At 42.9% G+C, this 18,983-nt stretch overlaps 1 protein-coding gene and 1 long non-coding RNA gene across 2 annotated transcripts in view; one reads left to right on the top strand and one right to left on the bottom strand.

Moving 5' to 3' along the window:
- The window catches only part of Lrmda (leucine rich melanocyte differentiation associated), a 1,009,463-nt gene that overhangs the window by 412,724 nt on the left and 577,756 nt on the right, over positions 1-18,983 (top strand). The window lies entirely within an intron of this gene.
- The window catches only part of LOC104850522, a 3,078-nt gene continuing 2,291 nt past the window's right edge, over positions 18,197-18,983 (bottom strand). The window contains exon 4 of the long non-coding RNA XR_776994.1: positions 18,197-18,347. This is a non-coding gene — a long non-coding RNA (uncharacterized LOC104850522). The remainder of the gene's footprint in view (positions 18,348-18,983) is intronic.

Here is an 18,983-nt window from a genome sequence, read left to right as displayed (position 1 = left end):
TGAAGTAATATGATCAAAGGCCAGTTCGGAGCCCTGTGGCTGCGGGAGCCCGGAGTTTGTTCTAAAGAGGAGAGTGGAGTGTTCTGAGAGTAATATGCAGAGATGCTCTTCTTTCTCATGAAGCCCCGGGCGTTGAAGTGCCTGATCCCCAAGGACGTTAGAGTACAACGAACTGGAAAATTTATTTATTTATTTATTTATTTAGGCACTTATGTGTTCCAGTACAATTGCAGTGAGAGGTCAGTTTAATTAATATCTGTCCCTTTCTCTCAATGACATACACTGAACCCTGCATTCCTGGACTGGGCCTAGCAGCTAGTGACAGCTTGGCAAATTATGAGTTTTTTAGCTTAAAACAGACTAAATTGCAGACAAAACAAGCCATCAGCTGAGTAAATACTGTATCTCTGTTTAGCTTCTGTAAGAAAAAGGAGCTTAGCATGAATGTTTAGTGTTCATAATTACTAGTAGGAGGCAAATAGTAGGCTCAGGCTGACTGGAGATTGTTTCATTATATCCAATTAACACCCACGTGATTATTCCTAATTACTTCTGCTTGATGACAGAGAAGTAAAGATGTCATACTTCAAATATACAAATAACATCTGCACATGCACTTGTAATATCCTGTTCCTTTTAGGATGGCTAAAATGGTCTTAGCAGAAGGATGGAAAGTAAGGTGACCACTTATTCAGGGTTCGGGGAACTTAGACAAAATGCAAAAAAAAAAAAAAAAAAAAAAACCCAAAAAAACCAAAGGTAAAATTGGTTTAATCTGGTTTAGAAAAGTTTTCTTTGAGAATGTCTCACTTCCCATTTGGGTGAAAATTCCTTTTCCTCTGTCAACAGGAGCATAACGATCAGTGATTGTAAAGGGACATATATGAATGTAAGCCAAAAAAAAGAATAAAGCAGATATACATATAGACTTTCAAATAGTATGGATGGAAATAAGTCTCTGTCAGAGAATCCAAATGACCAGCCTGGTAAAGAATATGAAATGCTAACAAATGATGTCATCTCACAGGTATGCACAAAGGCTGAATACCATCAGCCGGGTTGTTCTTAAACCTGAAATTAGAGTCACACTGGAAACACTAGAAGTCATCTTTTATTTCACAAGGAGAAATGTGAATAAGTTCCTCCCCTTCAGTTATTTTCTCATGTTGGGAGGAGCTGAGAGTACAGCATAGCCATGGGGAGGGGCATCCTTCACTTTTGGAGGAGAGGTTGCTATGGTCTTGAGTGGCTTCTCGCTTGCTAATAGCGTCAGGGACCTTGCTTAGGAAAAATCTGGATTGTTATATATTTTTTTTCCTGGATCAAATTTAGGCATGAAATCACTGTTAGGTAAAGAGGGAAGGAAGTGGGCAGCAGCAGAGTGGTGAGATTGGGTGATTGTACCCGGCAGGACATTCTTAGAACTGACAAGTTTTCTGAACATCAGGGCCTGACCTGCATGGGCAGCAACCCAGTATGAGCTCTCAAAGCACTTAGTTGAGCACTTGCTTGTGCATGGCCCTGTTCAGGGCACAAGAGTGGGTACAGAATGGGCCAAGTCCTGCCCAGCTTGGGAGACAAGACTTTTCTGTTACATGGCCATGTTTAGTTAACTGCAAAATTGCACAGTTTGCCTGAAGGCAGTATAGGCATCAGCACAGAGGACTGGGCTGAGCAGGAAGACAGAATCTTCAAGGGTGGGACCCATGGCACAGGTGGACTCCAGCTGTTGGAGGATGATCCAGGTATTGAGGGTTCAAAGGCTGGTGGGAAGAAAAAAAAAACTGTCTTTAGATCTGAAGCAACCTAGGTCCATCTCCTGGCCCAAGGAGCAGCAACCTCAGGCAGCAAACACAAGGCTTGACTGTTGAGATGGAAGGCCGTGTCAAAAGAAGAGGGCTCCATGAAGACAGTATTAATGAGGATTCCCTGGGATCTATTTCCGTGATGAGGGAAAAGACATCAGGCAATCTGTTAAAGTCAAAAATTCATAAGTATATTTAAAGATTTAAACCTGAAATGGAATATCTTAGGCACTCATTTGAAGTCTCTCTCTCTCTATATGTGGTGGCTGATACTTAAAAGGCACACAAAACATTAAAAATTACAGCGAGACGAGCATACCCTCCTCTGAATAATGGAGAGGCAATATCAGGGAATAGAATGATGTCAGGGTGTAATCTGTTCTGACTTGACAAATGATGGTCAGGGCCAGGATGGCTCATCTTCCCTGGTGATATCAAGTCCAATGCCAGCATGCTCTGAATGGAATGTTACCAGGTTGACGTAGGGCAAACAGGTAGAAGGCTGGGAGATGCCAGTGTTGTGGTATAGAAGTTGTACGGTATTGTGTAGAACTCAGCCAGGCCCAGAAAACTGCCAGGAAGCTGTTGAAAGGTTCCTGACCTTCACCACAGGAGGACTCAAGAATGGATTTGGCTTGGTTCCTGCATATGTGCGCCCTTAGGCTCTGTCTCCTAAGAGTGGCTCATAGACCTGTAGCATCAGCATCCTGGGAGTTTGTTAAAAATGCAGATTCCTGGGCCCTCTGTTACAGTCCTACTGACTCAGAATCAGTAGTGCCACAAAATCCCCAGGTGGTTTGACTACCATCTGAAAATCATCACTAAGATGTCACTGCTCAATTTCTGAACCACACCTGGCCACAGTTGTCATTAATTAGCTAGTCAGAGGGCCACAGGTCGGTCTGTACCTCAGAGTCTCAGTTTCTCTGCCAACTTGGTATTAATGCCTGCTCCTCCTACCACCCTGAGTTGCTCTGCCTGCTACCTTTAGGATGATGAAAGGATCTAATGCAAGGGAAAACACTGTGTAACAATGAAGCCCTGAGTCAGTGGTTGGCAGCATCTGTCCTTTATAATCACCCAGGGAGCTTTAAACAAACTGCCAGCTTCACCCACAAAGCTTCTGATTTAATTAGTCTGGAGTGGGACTGGCCATTGGTACTTTTTAAAGGCTTCTGTGTTGATTATAATGGGTAGGCACCAGGATTCAGCTGTTCTTCTGATCTGAGTTTTAAACTGGTCTTTTTCAGCCTCTGTTCAGCTGGAACCTTCAGAAGGGATAGTGTGGGTGGTGACAGAGTCAGATCCGTGATGAGAACTCAGTTGCTACCAATAGCTCCTGTAGACGTGGACTCGCTTGTCTTGTTTCTGGGAGCATTTTACAGCATGTGTGGCTTGTCCTCATTAAGCCCTATACATGTTCGCCATGTTCTGTGCATCTTGAGCACTGTGAACAGAGAGTAGACAGGATTTCCCTTCGCCCATTTATGCCTAAGACAAGGGTAAGGGACTGGCAAACAAGAGACCTGGTCCTAGTCTCTGAATGCTGGTGTCCTCCCAAAATTCATATGTTGAAAAGTAATCACCAAAGTGATATATTGGGAAGTAGGGCATTTGGAAAGTGACTAGATCATGGGTAAGAGCTATCATGAGTGGTATCATTATCCTTATAAGACTCCAGAGAGCTACCTTTCCCCTTATACCATGTGAGGTCACAGCTAGAAGGCACCATCTGTGAACCAGAAAAGAGGCATTCACTAGATACCAAATCTGCTGGTGCCTTAATCTTGGATGTCCGAGACTCCAGGATTGTGAGAAATACAATTATATTATTTGTAAAATATCTAGTCTATGCTCTTTTGTTATACAAGCCTGAGTGTACCTGGATTTGATGTTGACACCTTCTTATTGGTCTTACCTGTCTAACTAACTAGATCATAAGGTTGCAGCAAGATGCATTTAAAAATTAGGGTAATTACATGTTAAAGTGCTTTGCGAACTATAAAACATTGTGCAGGTGTACAAGTGTGACTGGTTAATTTTGAGTAGTGGATTCATGTAGAGAAAGAATACTGACTTTCATCATTGGTCCCCAGTGGATGCACAGTCTCTTAGCAAATGAATGATCAATATTTGGTGTGTGCTGACTGGGGCCTTTGTATTTATGTGTTCAACAAATATGTCCCGAGGACCTATATTATCCTCTAGATATTGGGAAACAGCAATGAGTATAACAGGAGAAAATCAGCCAGAAAGCCAGCCTCCCCTCATGGAGCTTATATAACCCTGGATGGTGGAGGTGGTAGGGGGAGCACAGTACACATCCATGTCTGTAGCAGGAAGCAGGAAGCAGGAAGACGTGTGATGACAAATAGCTTGTGGGGTGGGGAGGTAGTGGATGCCATTCATAAAGGGAGATCAGATCGGGGAGAGCTGCCCTATAGAATGGCATTTCAGCAGAGACCTGAGAGGGTGGAGGATGAGTGAGTGATGTGGATGTATGTGGAGGTGACAGCACGCGCAAAGCTTCCAGATAGGAGCTTGTGGGTGACTCTGCAATATGGTGAGGTGGGTAAGTGATAGGTTATATCAGAGTCTAGGTCCTGTAGGGATGTTTAGGCTCTGGTCAGGCCTTCAAGTTTTATTTTATAATAAAAGGAAAGCTTTTGGAAGGCTTTGAACATAATTTTACTTGAGTCCAAATCAGCTTGTTCACTCTGACATTGTGTGTATATGTTGCATGGGGAAACCAGCACGGAAGCTAAATGGAAGCATACTGACCAGACAGGAGGCTGTCCTGGTGGTCCAGACAAGAGATGATGTTAGTGTGGATGCATGCGGCTTCCATCAGGGTGCTGAGACATGGTCACCTTCTGCATGTTTATTTAGCAGGAAGAATGGCAAAGACCTGTTGATTAAAAATGGCTTGTAAGAGGCAGAGCGGAAGCCTTGTTTGTGGAATCACTGGAGGAGCCATTGGTTAACATGGAGAAAGTTGTAGGAGGGGCGGGTTGGCGGCTAATAAAGAGGTCCTGGATATGTTAGCCATCCAAGTGGAAATGTTAAGAAGGTTGGGCTGAGGTAGAAATTGAGAAGTTTTATTAGTACAGAGGCAATATTTAAAACCATGAGGCGAACTAAGTAAGCTTTGATATATGTAAGGAAGCGGTGTGACAGTGGTGACCAGTGATTTTGGTGATCACGGTGGTACTGTGGGAACTTAATCAACTCCATTATTTTCTGAATCCACAGAGTGTTCTTGATCAGTACCTTCTCTGCCTACTCTAATTTTGAATGTATCTTATTGTCCACCAACTGCAACAAAGGGAAGAAAATATGTTACCAGCTGAGCCCTCTGGCTTCTATCTGTGGCAGCTGCAGAGCATAGCAAGGGGACCATTGCTGCACCCTGGCTGGGATGTTCTTGTCACCTTGAACAACTCAGCTCAGACACCAGGGCCCAGGAGTCTTGACCTCTTCCTCGGGACTTACAAAGCAGGATGAGTTGGATATTCCAACGCATTACTTACAGGTGTTCTTTAAGGGAGCGCTTAGGAAGTTTTACTCAATTTAACTTAAGACATAAGTAATGCCATTCCCAATTCAGGGCAATGGCTTAGAACCTGACTCAATGTCCTTTTTACTAAGTAATTATCCAAATTTCCTTACTAAATGTTATCTTATGTATTATATTTAATAGCCTCTTCCTCTCAGCTGTGGTAGGATGGTAATAGCAGCTAGTGATGTATCATATACTCATCTTAAATTTCTGCCTCTGGCAACTAAGACCAACACAAGAAAGCTTCAATTCAGGGATTAGACTGACTTCACAGCCCTCTTAGATTGGTTCTGGGTTGGTTTGCTTCTCAGGGGCCTAAGGAATCGTGGCTAACTTCTTAGCACTTAAAGCAGTGATCATTTTTAAAGATTTAAAGAGCCTAAGGAACTCATCAGGCTAGACTGCTCCATTGCCTCCACTCAGAGCCCCTTTTGGAGAGCTGTGTCAGACAGCAAAGCCCTGTTGAGAGGAAGTGACCAGTGCAGACTTTGGAGCAATGTTGGATGTCACGGATGCCTGATGAAAATTAAACAGCCATACACTGCACCTTAAGGTAGCCATTGCTCTTCAGTACCCTCATTGCTGGCTCCCAATAAAGGTTCACTGGATGAAGCTCCTTCAGTAGCATGTTATGTTATTAATGTCCTTGGTACAGTGCATGTGTTGGGTGTTATGCACACTGGCTTCTTCATGATGACCTGGTTTGGCCAACCATCTTGTAAGCTACTGCACACCTACTGTTTGCTACTTGAGACCCTGGATGGTTTTGTGTTCACTGGGTACTGGACACATAGAGGATACCAAAATATTTGTCATTCATCTCTGCCTGCCTTGACATTATATGCTCCAGAAAGTCAAAACTAAAGCCTGCATTAAAAGTATGTATGGCTTCCTAGAAGGGGACATGGCTTTGATCTAGCATTTATAAGCAGGTTAGACTTGTTTCCTTCCTTTAGTTTACAACCTAGTGGGGTGGGCAGGGTAGGCTTCATGAGATGTAAATAACAGAACAGTCCTTGGTATTCATTTGAAAGGAGAAGTGATAGAGTTCCCAGGCCTCCTAAGAAACTGTGGATTTCTTGGGTATCCATCAGCATCACCTGGGGGCCTTTAGAAACCAAGATACTTGAGCCCATCATAGATCTGTTGGGCATCTTGTGTGCCTCAGAAATCTCTGGTTGCTTCTGATACATAATGATTGGAAGCACAGATAGATGTGGGTGTATATGCGGGACATCAAAATATATAGTGGGTGTGTAAAATTTTTAAAAATATCATAGTAAAAGACAGATTTGCTTGGAGGAATTCCAGTGGGAAAGGGGCAGCTTTCAGAATTTGAAGTCCTAGGGAGGAGATTGGATTTTATCTGGAAAGCTTCGGGGAAGTTGTGTGCTCACCACCATCTTTTACATAACCTCACTTCCAGCAGTGAATGTTGTTCTTTATTTGCAGGATGATAGGCAACCTTTTAGTCAGTGAGCAACACCATGGAAGTGGTGTTTTATGATGAATCTGACTGTCAGGTGCTGGCTAGATTCAAGCAGAGGGAACCTGAAAACAGATTAGCCAAGACTAAATTGTTTCCTGAAACTCCACTATCCATGAAAAATACCGATTGAGCCTTCACTGTATACCATGTGCTGTTTTAAGTCCTTCATGTATATCATCCTCATAGAAACCCTGTGAAATAGGTGCTCACAGTATGTCCATTTCACAGATGAGGAAATGGGGGCACAGAGAAGCCAGTCACCCAAGGTCACACAGCTAGCTAGTGTCAGAGTCTGGTTTCAAACCAGGCTCCTTGATTTTGGAATCTGAGTTCTTAACCACTCTGCTATAGGGTCTTATAACTCCCAGGTCTTTGGCAATGACACCTGGAAACGGAAACAGAGACATATGATAGAGCAAACTTTAAGTGCTTCATAGTGCTGTAATAGCTTGAATACACAGCGGAAAATCCCCAGGGAGAGCACCTTGCACAGACTCGAGTAGGGTTTGGGATGATGCATGAAAGAAGATCGATTCTTCCTTCTGAAATAGCTGGTCTGTGTTCAGAAGATGAATGAGGAGACATAGTGGGAAGTTGCTAGCACACTGGCCCTGCATATACTCTGCTAAAATCCAGAGGTTGCCTGAGAAGTGGGTAATGCGCACTGGGTGGAGTATTGGTTTTGGAGTCAGCCAGATGTGTGTCTGGGTTTCAGCCAGATGTGAGGTGGGTCCCAGTCCTCTCCTTCCCTACCCGGGACCTTGAGCAGTTCCCGTAACCGCTGCATCTCACTTTCCTCATCTGTGCGTCATGTTTGATGGAAGCAGAGCCTTCATTAGGGTGTTGTGAAGACTGACTGAAGGGAAAGTGGATGTAAAGTATGTGACAAAAGATGTATTCCATTGAATACCAGCTACCGTTACTGTTACCGTTCTGATTATTACAACCATTCATGTGCACTGGAATGGAATAGTGAGATTGCTATTCTGAAGAGAACACTTTGGCATTAGTGGGTACAACACAAACCCAGGAACTTCTAGGATTCCAATTCTGGCTCCATCCCTTGCTAGCTGTCTGATTTGGGGTAATTTACCATGTTCCTGTGTGAAAATAAGGAGAACCATAGTACTTACCTTGTGGGTTTATGATCAAGATTATACAAATTAGCACTTATAAAGCACTAGGAATAGTCTCTGTTACACTCAGTGGTGTACTGATAATTTAAAAGTTGCTTTTTTTTCTTGTAATTGTGATTTCCCCTTCCTCTTTGCCTCCTGTCTCCCTGGCATGTAATGGGACCCGGGGCCTGTGTTATCTAACTGGTAAGAGTATGCCTAGATAAATAAATAGGCCCAACTGCTACCAAATACTCAGCAAAGTGAGCATGATCCTCGGATATTGCATGTGGGTGATGATTTCACATAAAGGGCCCATCCTATTGGCTACAGGAATCAAGCTGGGCTGGATTTCTGACACTGACGTTGTTCCTGAATATTTATCCGGCTCTCTTCTCCTTTGCTGGGCCCTGTACTGAGGGATAGACTCTGCTCTGGAGGAGCTAAGATGTAACAATGTTGGCTCTGGAAGCACGTGACTATGTGCACATCTGTGTGTGTGCCTGTGTGTGTAAATGTGTGTGTGTACATGAGAATATTTGTAGCCTGGAGGGTAGATCTTATGGTGCTTTGCTTTGTTTCTTTTTCTTTCTTTCTTTCTTTTTTTTTTTTTGGTTGTAAAGTTGAATAAAAGGCACTTAGTCCAAAACTTTAAAAAATTGCTACTGGGCAAAGTAATTTTGTGTCAGGCTTCTGTTCAGGGCAGATTTACACTGGATATAAATCTCTGAAATTAAGGTCTTACTGTGGAAAAGCTGAAATGTATTCAACATTAGCAGATACCCAGCCCTGCTCTGAACCAATGGCTCTTCTCTGGCCATGTATAATAAGGCCTGTACCTATGTTTCTGGGCTAATAAGGAGTTTCCATATGCCTCTGAGAATATAGGTAATGGTTCTCCAATGAGTAGCAGTCTTCTATCAACAATTTCTTTTGTCGAACCAAAGGTTAAGTTGAAGGGTTTGATTTAATGACCAAGTTAATTAGGCCTTTACCATTACAAGGTTCTTGCTGTTTGTTTTCTAATGAAGATCATAGTTAGGGTCAGCACCCTAGAAGAAAAATGGGGGACATTGTGCCAATGCTATTCTTTTGATATTTGGGTAAGGCGAGAGTAGGAGATTAAGGCTCTTAGAAATTATGAGTTGACCAAAGGCCTGGGGATGCTTCCTTGTCCTCGTCTCACCTTCATTAAACCTTAAACTCACAAAATGTTTATGTTCTTTAAGCAATGTTAGGGTCTATCTAGTCAGCCCTTTCTTTTTTAATTAATTAATTTTATGGGTACCTTTAGGGTATATAATATAATGACAATCATCGCTGGAATTTGTACCTTTACATAATCCATCTTGGTTCTTATTTTTTTCCCATTCCCCGGCCCTCCCTTTAACCCCTCCACCCCTCCCTCTCTACAGACTTTGTTTCCGTTTTTCTTCTTATATTAATTCCATTACCCTCTTTCTTTTCTCCTACCCCACCCACTTCCCCTGCCCCTTTGCACCTTTTCTTCTTGTTTCTCATTATCTATTATACCTTTTATTCCTTATTTACACTTATAGTTTCTCACACTAGAGAAAGTGTTCAGTATTTATACATATGTGTCCTATTTATTTCACTTAGTATCACCTCAATGTGTATCCATTTAGCTATAAATGTTCCTAGTTTCTCATTCTTTATGGCTGAGTAGTACTCCATTTTATGAAAAAAATTTTCTTTATCCAGTCTCCTATTGATGGGTTGCTTCCAAGTTTTAACTATTATAAATTGTGCTGCTATGAATATGGGTGTACATGTGTCACTGTGGTATAATTTTTTTAATTCTTTGGGGAAGATACCCAGCAGGGGATAGCTGGATCAAATGGGACTTCCAATCCTAGTTCCTTGAGGTATCGCCATACTGATTTCCGTAATGTTGCAACAGTCTCTACACTCTCATCAGCAGTGGAGCAGGGTTCCTCTTCCCCCACAGAGTCCTTTCTTCTTAAGGCCAGGGAAACTGAAGCTAAGACAGATATTTCAGAAATGCTAAAGCCACCTATCCATGCAAGTTTCACCATAGGTTTTGTCTCTGTGAGGATATACTATGTGGTTGGTCCTGTGCTGGACATTGCTTTCACAGAAGGGAACAGAATGTTGTGCCCTTCTATAGCTTGGGCCATCATCTGGTTTAAATATGGAGTTCTTTGACTTCTCCCTTATAATAAAATATTCCAGTGCAGAGACAATATTAAGGAAGGTTAAGTTTTTGTTGTAGACCAAAAGTCTCAATAGCTCCAGGCCAGGCATTTAGCTCAGAGGTTCCGCTGCCTGCCTTGAAAGGGCAAAGACCTGAGTTCTATCCCCAGTACAAATAATAATAATAATAATAAAAAGATCCAAGATCATAAACAAAAATTTAGTGCTTGCTTTTTTCCAGAAGAGATACTTTTACCAAACTTGGCTCAGAATCTTTAGCCAACATTTCTTAGCAGACATGGTACCAGGGGAGGTCTAGCCATGAATACATTTATAATCCAGTAAAGGAGACAGACATTGAAAAGCATCATGTCTATGAAACATGTTGAGTTCTGAAACAGAGATGTGCTCAGTGTGCTATGTAGACAGACATTCAGATTTTTCAGAATGGGCTGGTGTTAGGAGGGTTTTCCTGGACCTTGTCTTCATCCTAGAGCTGTCATGTAAACCCAGCTTTTCTGTTCACCTATACAGCCAGTCCTCAGTTTCTGGACTGCTGCCACATGATAAGCCAAAACCTAAAGCCTAGCAGTCAAGGTAATCCATTCAGCTAGACACATGTCCATTTCTCCCTATCTTTCCAACAGTGCCCAACTATTCCAACCTCTTGGATTTGGGAGTGGAGTAGGACAGGAAGAGATGAAGCATCCATCCCTGATGGCTTTGGTGCCTGATGCATCTCAAGCTTGTGATTCCCCAGTACTCGTTCTGCAGGGATGAGGATAGAGGCTGGGAGAACTGTTGTCTTAGTTACTTTCCTCTCATTGTTGAGACAAAATATCCAAGACCCAAAGTTAAAAGGGGAAAGGTTTTTTCAGGTCACAGTTTGTAGAGGTTTCAGTCCATAATTGGTTGGCTCCAAGGCAGAGTGGCAGGACAAACAGGCATCATAGAGAAGAAACAGTTCATGGCGAGCAGAAGGTAGCAAAGCAACAAAAATTGACCACAACTCTTTCTATCGCTTATATCTTTTCCAGGCTACTTAGGGTGGGTCGCACTCACACCCTTAATCCTAGTGCCCTTGGTCCTACTACTGCACCATGAATTGGTTCCAGTGTCACACATTCTTGATCCAGCCACCTCTTAAAAAGTCCTGCCTATTACTGCATGAGGCTTTGGGGGACCATCTAAACACAAGCCATAATAACTTTCTTGGGGTTTATCATCTTCTCCCATTGACTCAACTCCAAGTAGGAATTTTCTTAGGGGAGTGCTATGCAAATCCACAGCAGGTCGGAAGATAAATATTTCTTGACAGACCTCTTTGTCTTAATTTGCATGAATATTTGTGTACCATTTTATTTACATTAGTGAGAAAGAACAGTAGTTCTCTAGCTTTGATGTGTGTGAGCCTTAGAGATTAGAACCGGGGCTCTTCCTTTGAGAAAACAAATACTTTTGTGTTGATTTCAATGAGATATAAATCATACCCAGGAAGTTTACAGTTGAGTAAGAATGATATAATTACTGATTGTGTACCAGAAGAGGACATATTTATGAAACGACTTGAAAAAGCTTGTAATCCCTTTGCATATTTTGAATAACTAATTGCTATGTCATTGTGGCATATTTGCACCACAAGAGTTAAGTCTGTCAAACGTTTCCCTCCAAAAACCTTGTTTTAAGGGATTTCTAACTTGGTCATAAAAATGTGCTCCAAGTTGGAGCTGACTTGATGGTAGTCTGTGCTCGGAACACTTGATTTGAATGGTGCCAGTCAGAGTTAAATTACAGGCTGGGAAAAAGGAAACAAAATTTTTAAAAAGGAGGTGTTTATGGTTCCCAGCTCCCCTAAGTACTTCTTAAGGATCAAAATAGCGTCTTTAAAATAAATTGCAGACCATTAGTTCATGGTAAAGGAAACCCCTTTGAGACTGGGCTGAGAGAGGGGAATGCAACCACACTAGAAAGAAGAGATTGATTTGGGCCCCTTTGCAACTGTGTGTAAACTATCCAGGAAGCCCTGGAATGCCTCTGCATGTAGATGGCTCTCCCTGTCCCCACAGTAGGTGTTTGTGTCACAGTGAGAGGACATCAGGGCAGCTCTATCCCAACTCCGAATGTGAGTAGAGACTTGGGTTTCTTGGAACACCATTTCCTACGATGCCATTCACTTTTTCTTTGTAAACAAATAGAACCCTGTTGCCTGCATAGCTTTTACCCTTGTAGGTCATAGAGCCTTGCTACCTAAGACTGGAGTTTGTCTATGCTTGCTGGACAGAAGGCGCCCACTTTGTGAGCGTGTTTGTATTCCATACCTGGGGCCAGCTCAAGCCACAGAGGTACTCCTTGGTAGGAATATTTATGTGATGCTGCACATAAGGCCAACCTAGGTATATTCTCTCTATGCAAGACAATGAGATAGAGAGAGGAGAGGGAAGGAAACAGAGAAGAGAAAGAAGGGGATGGTCTCTGCCTTTGTCTGAATCACCCTGAGCCCCAGTTGTCTGGGCACAGCCTCTGTCTTTAGCACCTACCATCAATGGAAGTGAGAGAGATTTACAGCCTGACTTGTTCTGCCTCAATTCAAATTTCCTTGTCTTTTTTAGATTTCACTCATGCCTAATGACACTTTTTTTTTTGAGAAAGCTAATTGCATTGGTTTCTCCAAGAGTTATCACTTTAAACAATCCATCCTGACTGTGAAAACAAATACATGCTTGACTTATTTCATTTATTTTCCCCCAAACCTAAATGAGAATAAAGCCATTCTGGATAAGAAGACATGTGTGTGTCTTTGTCACATCTTTTATCATCACGACTGCTTTTCCAAATAATACAACTAGTGACAAATGTGAACATTAATTACAGTTAACAAAGAAATGTCATGTGAAGTGTTCATGGGAGGAAAAGAAGAGCAAGAGAAAGAAAGAAAAAAAGCCCCAGACAATCAATGAGATTACATCTTGCACCAAGCTTCAAGTCAAAGTGCAAAAGTCAGAAATCAAATACCATCAGTTATCAAATCATGTTAATGATTCTAATGAAAGCTTCTGGCATTCTGCTCAAGAATGTGTTGCTGTAATGGTAACTAATAGAACAAGAGGAGCTGATTGCCATGAATTAATTAGAACTGACTGCTAGAGTTTCTTATTTATTTATTTAAATATCGACAATCTGTTTAGAACCTGAGGTTTGTTCTTGTGGTCCTTTTCTTTCCTAGTCATCAACTAGCCCGAGTGAGAATGTAATTGTGTCTTCTCATACCGAAGGTAGTCCCCTCCAGCCCCAAGGCTTTGACCCAGAGTGACAGCCCATAAGTTAAACTGAAGACGTGAAGACATGAAGATCTACTCACAGGCCCACCCTTAACATTTGTGGGACTCGAAGGAGAGTCCATATGAGATCCCTTATTTGAAGTTCCCTTTCTGTTGTAGTTAAGCTTGATTGTGTCAACTTGATTGGCTTGGGAGCCACCCAGGGGTTTGGTGGAAAACACTGCTGGGTGTGTGTGGATGGAAGTTTGACTCTGTGTAGTATGTTTTGTCCTTGGCCCGTTTCCCTACTCTGCCTCCTTGTTACCATGAACTAAGCAGCTTTGGTCTGCCATGCCCTTCTATTGAGATGTTCCTGCCTTCAAGCCAGCTAACCATGGACTGAACCTCCTTAAAACGTAAGCCAAATTAAGCCTCTCTTTCTTTAAACTGTGGGCAGCAGGAATTGTGTCCAGCAATAGAAAAGCTGACTAGTACATTTCCCTTCTCTTTCTGTCCCTCAGTCTATTCTTTACCAACAGAGGTCAATGCATGGATTCCCAGCTTGCCTATCTATCCACCACTCACTTGGAGCTGCTCTTGAGCTACCCCATGGGCTTAGATGGCACATTTACTGGTGGTAACATGTACTGTTGAGAGTAGAATTCAGAGAAGAGGTACTTTGATGCCCTAGAAGAGGCTTACAGTTGATTGAGAAGGATATTTGGGCCCTGGTTACTCATACTATGGCCTACTAACTGGGAAATAGGTTCCAGGCTAGAAGTACCATTGGCCCTTAGCTGTGGGAGGCCCATGGACGGACAGAGTGGCACCTCCTGGAGCGCTTGGCTGAGGGTGGGGCTGTGCACTTGGATCTCTGAGCAATAGTGGGCATGGATATTCTTTGTTTTGGGGCATCTGAATATATAGAACTAGAGTTCTGTCTTACCTAGATCTACTTTATTTTCCTCCATTTATTCATTTCTTCTTTTATTTGATATTTACTTGTCATTTAACCATGCCGAGCCCTTGGACACAAAGAAAAATAAGTTAAGGTCTCTGTCTTCAGAGATCTCACAGCTTTTTCAAATCTGCAACTCCCTCTTGAATGAATACTGGATAGAGATCTGTTGAAAATTCTTGGCCTTTGGTGGCTGTCTTGTACCCTGTTGTCTGTCTGTTCTTACCCCATCTGATCATGGCAACAGGGATTACAAATTCTGTAGTGGAGAAACAAGGAATGCAAATGCAGGGCTTAGACCAGAGGAACACCTGGCCTTGGTGGCACATGCCTGGAATCCTGGCACTCTGGTTGGCTGAGGCAGGAGGATCACAAATTCTATGTGGGTAACTTGGTGGCCTAAGGAGATTCAGTCTTGAAATAAAAAATAAAAAGGGCTGGGAATGTAGTTGGGCTGGGGATGTAGCTCAACATGAAGATTCAATTCCCCAGGACTGAAAAAAAATTTTAAAAAGAGGAGGTGAACTACTTTGGCTCCCCAAGGGGCCATTAGAACGCCACCTTTGGTTCCTCCCTGGAGCCCTTTCGCACTCTCCCCGTCTAAACTAAAAAATGCCCCCACTGATTCTATATCAGAGGCAAATACTGTACTGAGAAGAGGTAGAATCCTAGGGCTATGAAGAAAAGGCCCAAGAAAAATCTACCTGAACTTGTGGCTCTCATCAGTCCCAGGGCCAATTTGTAGAGCTTCTGCCTAGAAAATGAACCATCAGCACATTTTGCTCTCTATTAAAATCTTTCTCTCTGCTTAAGTCATCAAGGGCACTTCCTAAAATTTTCACTGTGGAGTGAAGGTCTTGGTCCTTACCTAATGGCTGCTGACAGGGCCTTGCTTTTAGAAAACAAATCCTGACGTCTGAGTAACTGAGCTCTGCAGCCTTCGCTCCTGGGTGTCAGGAAGCACATCAGACAATGCTGAATTTCCTTTGCTGACTAAATTGGTACATTAGGACAAAAACAATTTCCACATTTGCATAGTTGATTTCATTACTATCGCCATTATTGATGCCCAGCTCCTCTGAAAGAAAGGAGCCATAAAAGCAAATAAAATCACTTTGCGATTCCATTATTAGATAAATTACCACATTACTGCCTGCATTTTAGGGCTAACGCCATTCCCCACATTTGCATAGTTTATTTCATTATCATTATTAATAACAACAACAATAGTAATGATGATGACTTGGATCCCTGAATGAAAGAAACTAGGAAAATGCCGGAGAGCCTCGAGAAGTCTTTATGGACTTGCTATCATCGCTAGGAGTTCCTTTATCTGCGGTGGAACTGTAGCCGCTTCCTTGCACCAGCCAAAAGCATTTAACAGAGCCCAGAGGAAAGCAGCCCAGAACTTGTGGGACCACCTGCCTGCTCTGAAATAGTGACTCATCGCTCACAGTGACTACTAAAGCTTTAGGCTGGGAGTCCCTAACTGGGTCCCCTCGGGGATGGCACTTAGATGGGCAGAGCCTCGGCTTGCTCACAGATGAAGTGGGCATGAAGAGCAGAGGAAACGGTAGATGTGCTCCTGTTCTGCAGGTCATTGGGCTGCCTTTGTTTGCAGAAATTAATATCACTTCATTGAACCTGAATTTGACTCTGGTGGCTAGGAGGCTGTACGATGGAGGTGGTGGCTATTCTAGTTTGTCTCTGGCCGGGAGAATTTTCCCAAACCTTCCTTCATTTCCTAAGGTGTCATCCCCTAAGAGAAGTAGGGAGAGCATACTTGTTTATAGTTAACAATCTGCGGTATTTACAAATAGCTTACTTTGATAATAAACACTCCTGGGGTGATCTGGCAGCCACAATACTGTTCTTTCTTACTCAGCGATTTCCAATTATGCCTCTCTCTTTTCCTTGGCGATGAAGCCAAGAAGTATGAAGTCTTTCTGTCTATTAATTCTGGGGTCTTGTAGTGAAAGGAAGGTCCACTGGTGGCTGTCTATGGTCTGCTGGATAATTTTCCCCCTGGTTTTGTTTTTATTATTTTATTTTATTTCTGCTGCACCAGGGGCTCCAAAAAAATGAATGTGTCAGTAAAGGATTTGACAGTATGTTACGACAGTCATCAATCCACTAAGCCCTGTAGCCATAAATAAGCTTCATACGCTGCCACACTAAAGAGGACAGTTTTTCTTCTCCAGGACATTGAAAATGTCACAGCGAGGGAATTGTTTGTCCCCGTCTCCACGGCAACGCCACCAGCACTTATCATTAACTTTCACACCAAGATTTTAATCAGCGCTCTTTGCAGCCTGAGACCAAGTCAACATCAGCCCAAATTTTCAGAGCCGTTATTCTAATTATGACGAGAAAGCTATAGATTGATGAGCCGGGTTTTCTGCCAGGACCGGTGGCAGTTAATTCTCGTGACCTGCGTGGCTTGGGGAGTCTCTCTTAGAGATGGAGTCTTGAAAGTTCGATTATTAGTGACAGCTTGTAAGTGAGAGGAGCCTTATCTCTCCAGAGGGTGTTGATAACTTGAGACAAGGTTTAACTAGGAAGTAGTGAGACAGTGGCGGGAGGGAGACAGGGGGAGAAAAGGAAAACGCAAGTGCACAGTGTCTGCAGCCGCTTCTAGTGTAATGAGAAAATACGGACAGGCACAATTTCACAAGTTGTAAATTCTGGTAGCCTTCAGTTGTAAATTCTGGTGGAGGATGTTTCGCTCCGCTCTCTGATAATGTGTGAAAATATTTGTCCCTTTGCTTCATAGGCATGGGCGAGCACTGTGTTCCCAGAAAATGCATCCACTTCTCAACTCTCTCCTACCTCTTTTTTGTTTCCCCTGGTCAGGGAAAGCTTTAGAAACAAAATGAAGTGGGAGCTGATTTTTTAGAGAGTCTTTTCTTTTTAAAATTTTCTTCTTCCCAGCCCCCGCCCCCTTGTTTTTGATACTGGGGATCAAACCCAGGGCCTTTGCACTGAGCTACACCCCAGCCCTTTTTAAAATTTAAAATTTTGAAACAGGGTCTCATTAAATCATTAAATTGCCCAGGCAGGGTTTGAACTTGAAATCTTCCTGCTTCATCCTCCCGGGGTGTGGAGATTGCACGGATTAGAGGCAGGCAGCACCACACCTGAGGGCTCCTTCCACTTACTTTGAATTTAATCTCCTTTCTAGAGTCTTTGGTTTGCTGTGGAAGAGAGTTACAAATGTGTTCCCGTTTCTGTCAGTCTCCCTGTTCTGTCTTCAGTAATCCGGCCGATGAGTGTCTGTAGTACTGTCTCTCCCGTGGGTCGGTACTGTTCCTGCTGGGACTGTGTACCTCTGTTGGCTCTGCTCTCGGAAGTGGTGTCTTGTCCTTCCTCTCTAGGCCCAGCTGAACCATTTGTCAGGAAGAGTCAGAAACAAGGATCACTGTGTTTAACAATTCCAGGCCCCCCAGCCAAAGGGTTCCCTGATCTCATCCTGTGCCTCACGTCCTCTTCTTCAGGGAGGGTCCAGGAAGGCAGCACATTGAGGGCCCAGGAGCTCCTTCCGGATGCTCCAAGTCCCAGCTCCAACCCCAGTTCCCCAATGCCCCAGAGCAGGACGTTCTGCACCTCCATTTTCTCAGTCTTTCATATGGTGATAATTCCTGTCTAGTTTCCTTGACATATCAAATGAGAGAATAGGTATTCAATTGCTTCTATTTCTTGCAACTGTTGCGTAAGCATCTGCAGATGTTGTCTGCCCTTTTACTTTCTTTTCCCCCCAGAAACATGATGCTATTACCTTTTATAATGTTTTCCTTCTTATATTATTTTTGCACATTTAAAACCAGCATAGTTATCTCCATTAGCTTTATTTTGCCTCCAAGAACACTGAGGCACAGAGAGGTGAGGATCTTGCTTGTGGTCACACAGCCAATTAGAGGCCTTACCGGGTACAGAAGTCTTGATTCTCAGCATGCAGTTCCCTAGACCCCACTGCTTACTGTATTAATAGGCTGGGATTAAGGACAAAAGCAAACCCAATTAGTTTCTGTTGCAGCTCTTTTACAATCCTGTCTTTTTTCCCATGTGTTTATACGTCTGTTTTAATAGCACTCCCTGCCTTTTATGCTGAGGTTGCTTGAGGTATGTTTATAATGGTGGCGTAATTATAATAATAAAATACAAATCCTTCTACAGAGCGTGCTCATTACTGGCTGGCCAGGTAAAACAAACAGGCCTCGTGTTAACTCCAGAGTAAGGTGGTTTGTTTCTAATGTGCAGCTTAAAATACAAGCTGCTTTGCTTGTTTAGCCAGGGAGGCCTGTGCTCACCCATAGATGGACTTGGGGTGCAAGGCTGAGCAGGTAATTGAGACACGCAGACCAGTTTGCTTTAGCATGACTTTGCTTTTTTAACCCTCCTTTCCAGGGGAGAAATGAGAAGCAAACACAGAAATCTGTTCTCTCTGATTCTCCTATCCTTAAGATCTTTCCCTAAATATGCAAGTAGGCCCTTTGGTATCCAAACTCCTGGACATAGGAGTTTCTAATGTATACAAAAGGGAAAATAATTGTTATGAACAGAGCGGTAGGGGAGAGAGAGAGAGAGAGAGAGAGAGAGAGAGAGAGAGAGAGAGAGAGAGAGAGAGA

Source organism: Fukomys damarensis, unplaced genomic scaffold (genome assembly GCF_012274545.1).
Source record: "Fukomys damarensis isolate Sample0158 unplaced genomic scaffold, DMR_v1.0_HiC HiC_scaffold_20, whole genome shotgun sequence".
Taxonomy (NCBI): domain Eukaryota; kingdom Metazoa; phylum Chordata; class Mammalia; order Rodentia; family Bathyergidae; genus Fukomys; species Fukomys damarensis.
Note: the sequence above shows the minus strand (reverse complement) of the source record. Positions and strands in the feature narration are given on the sequence as shown.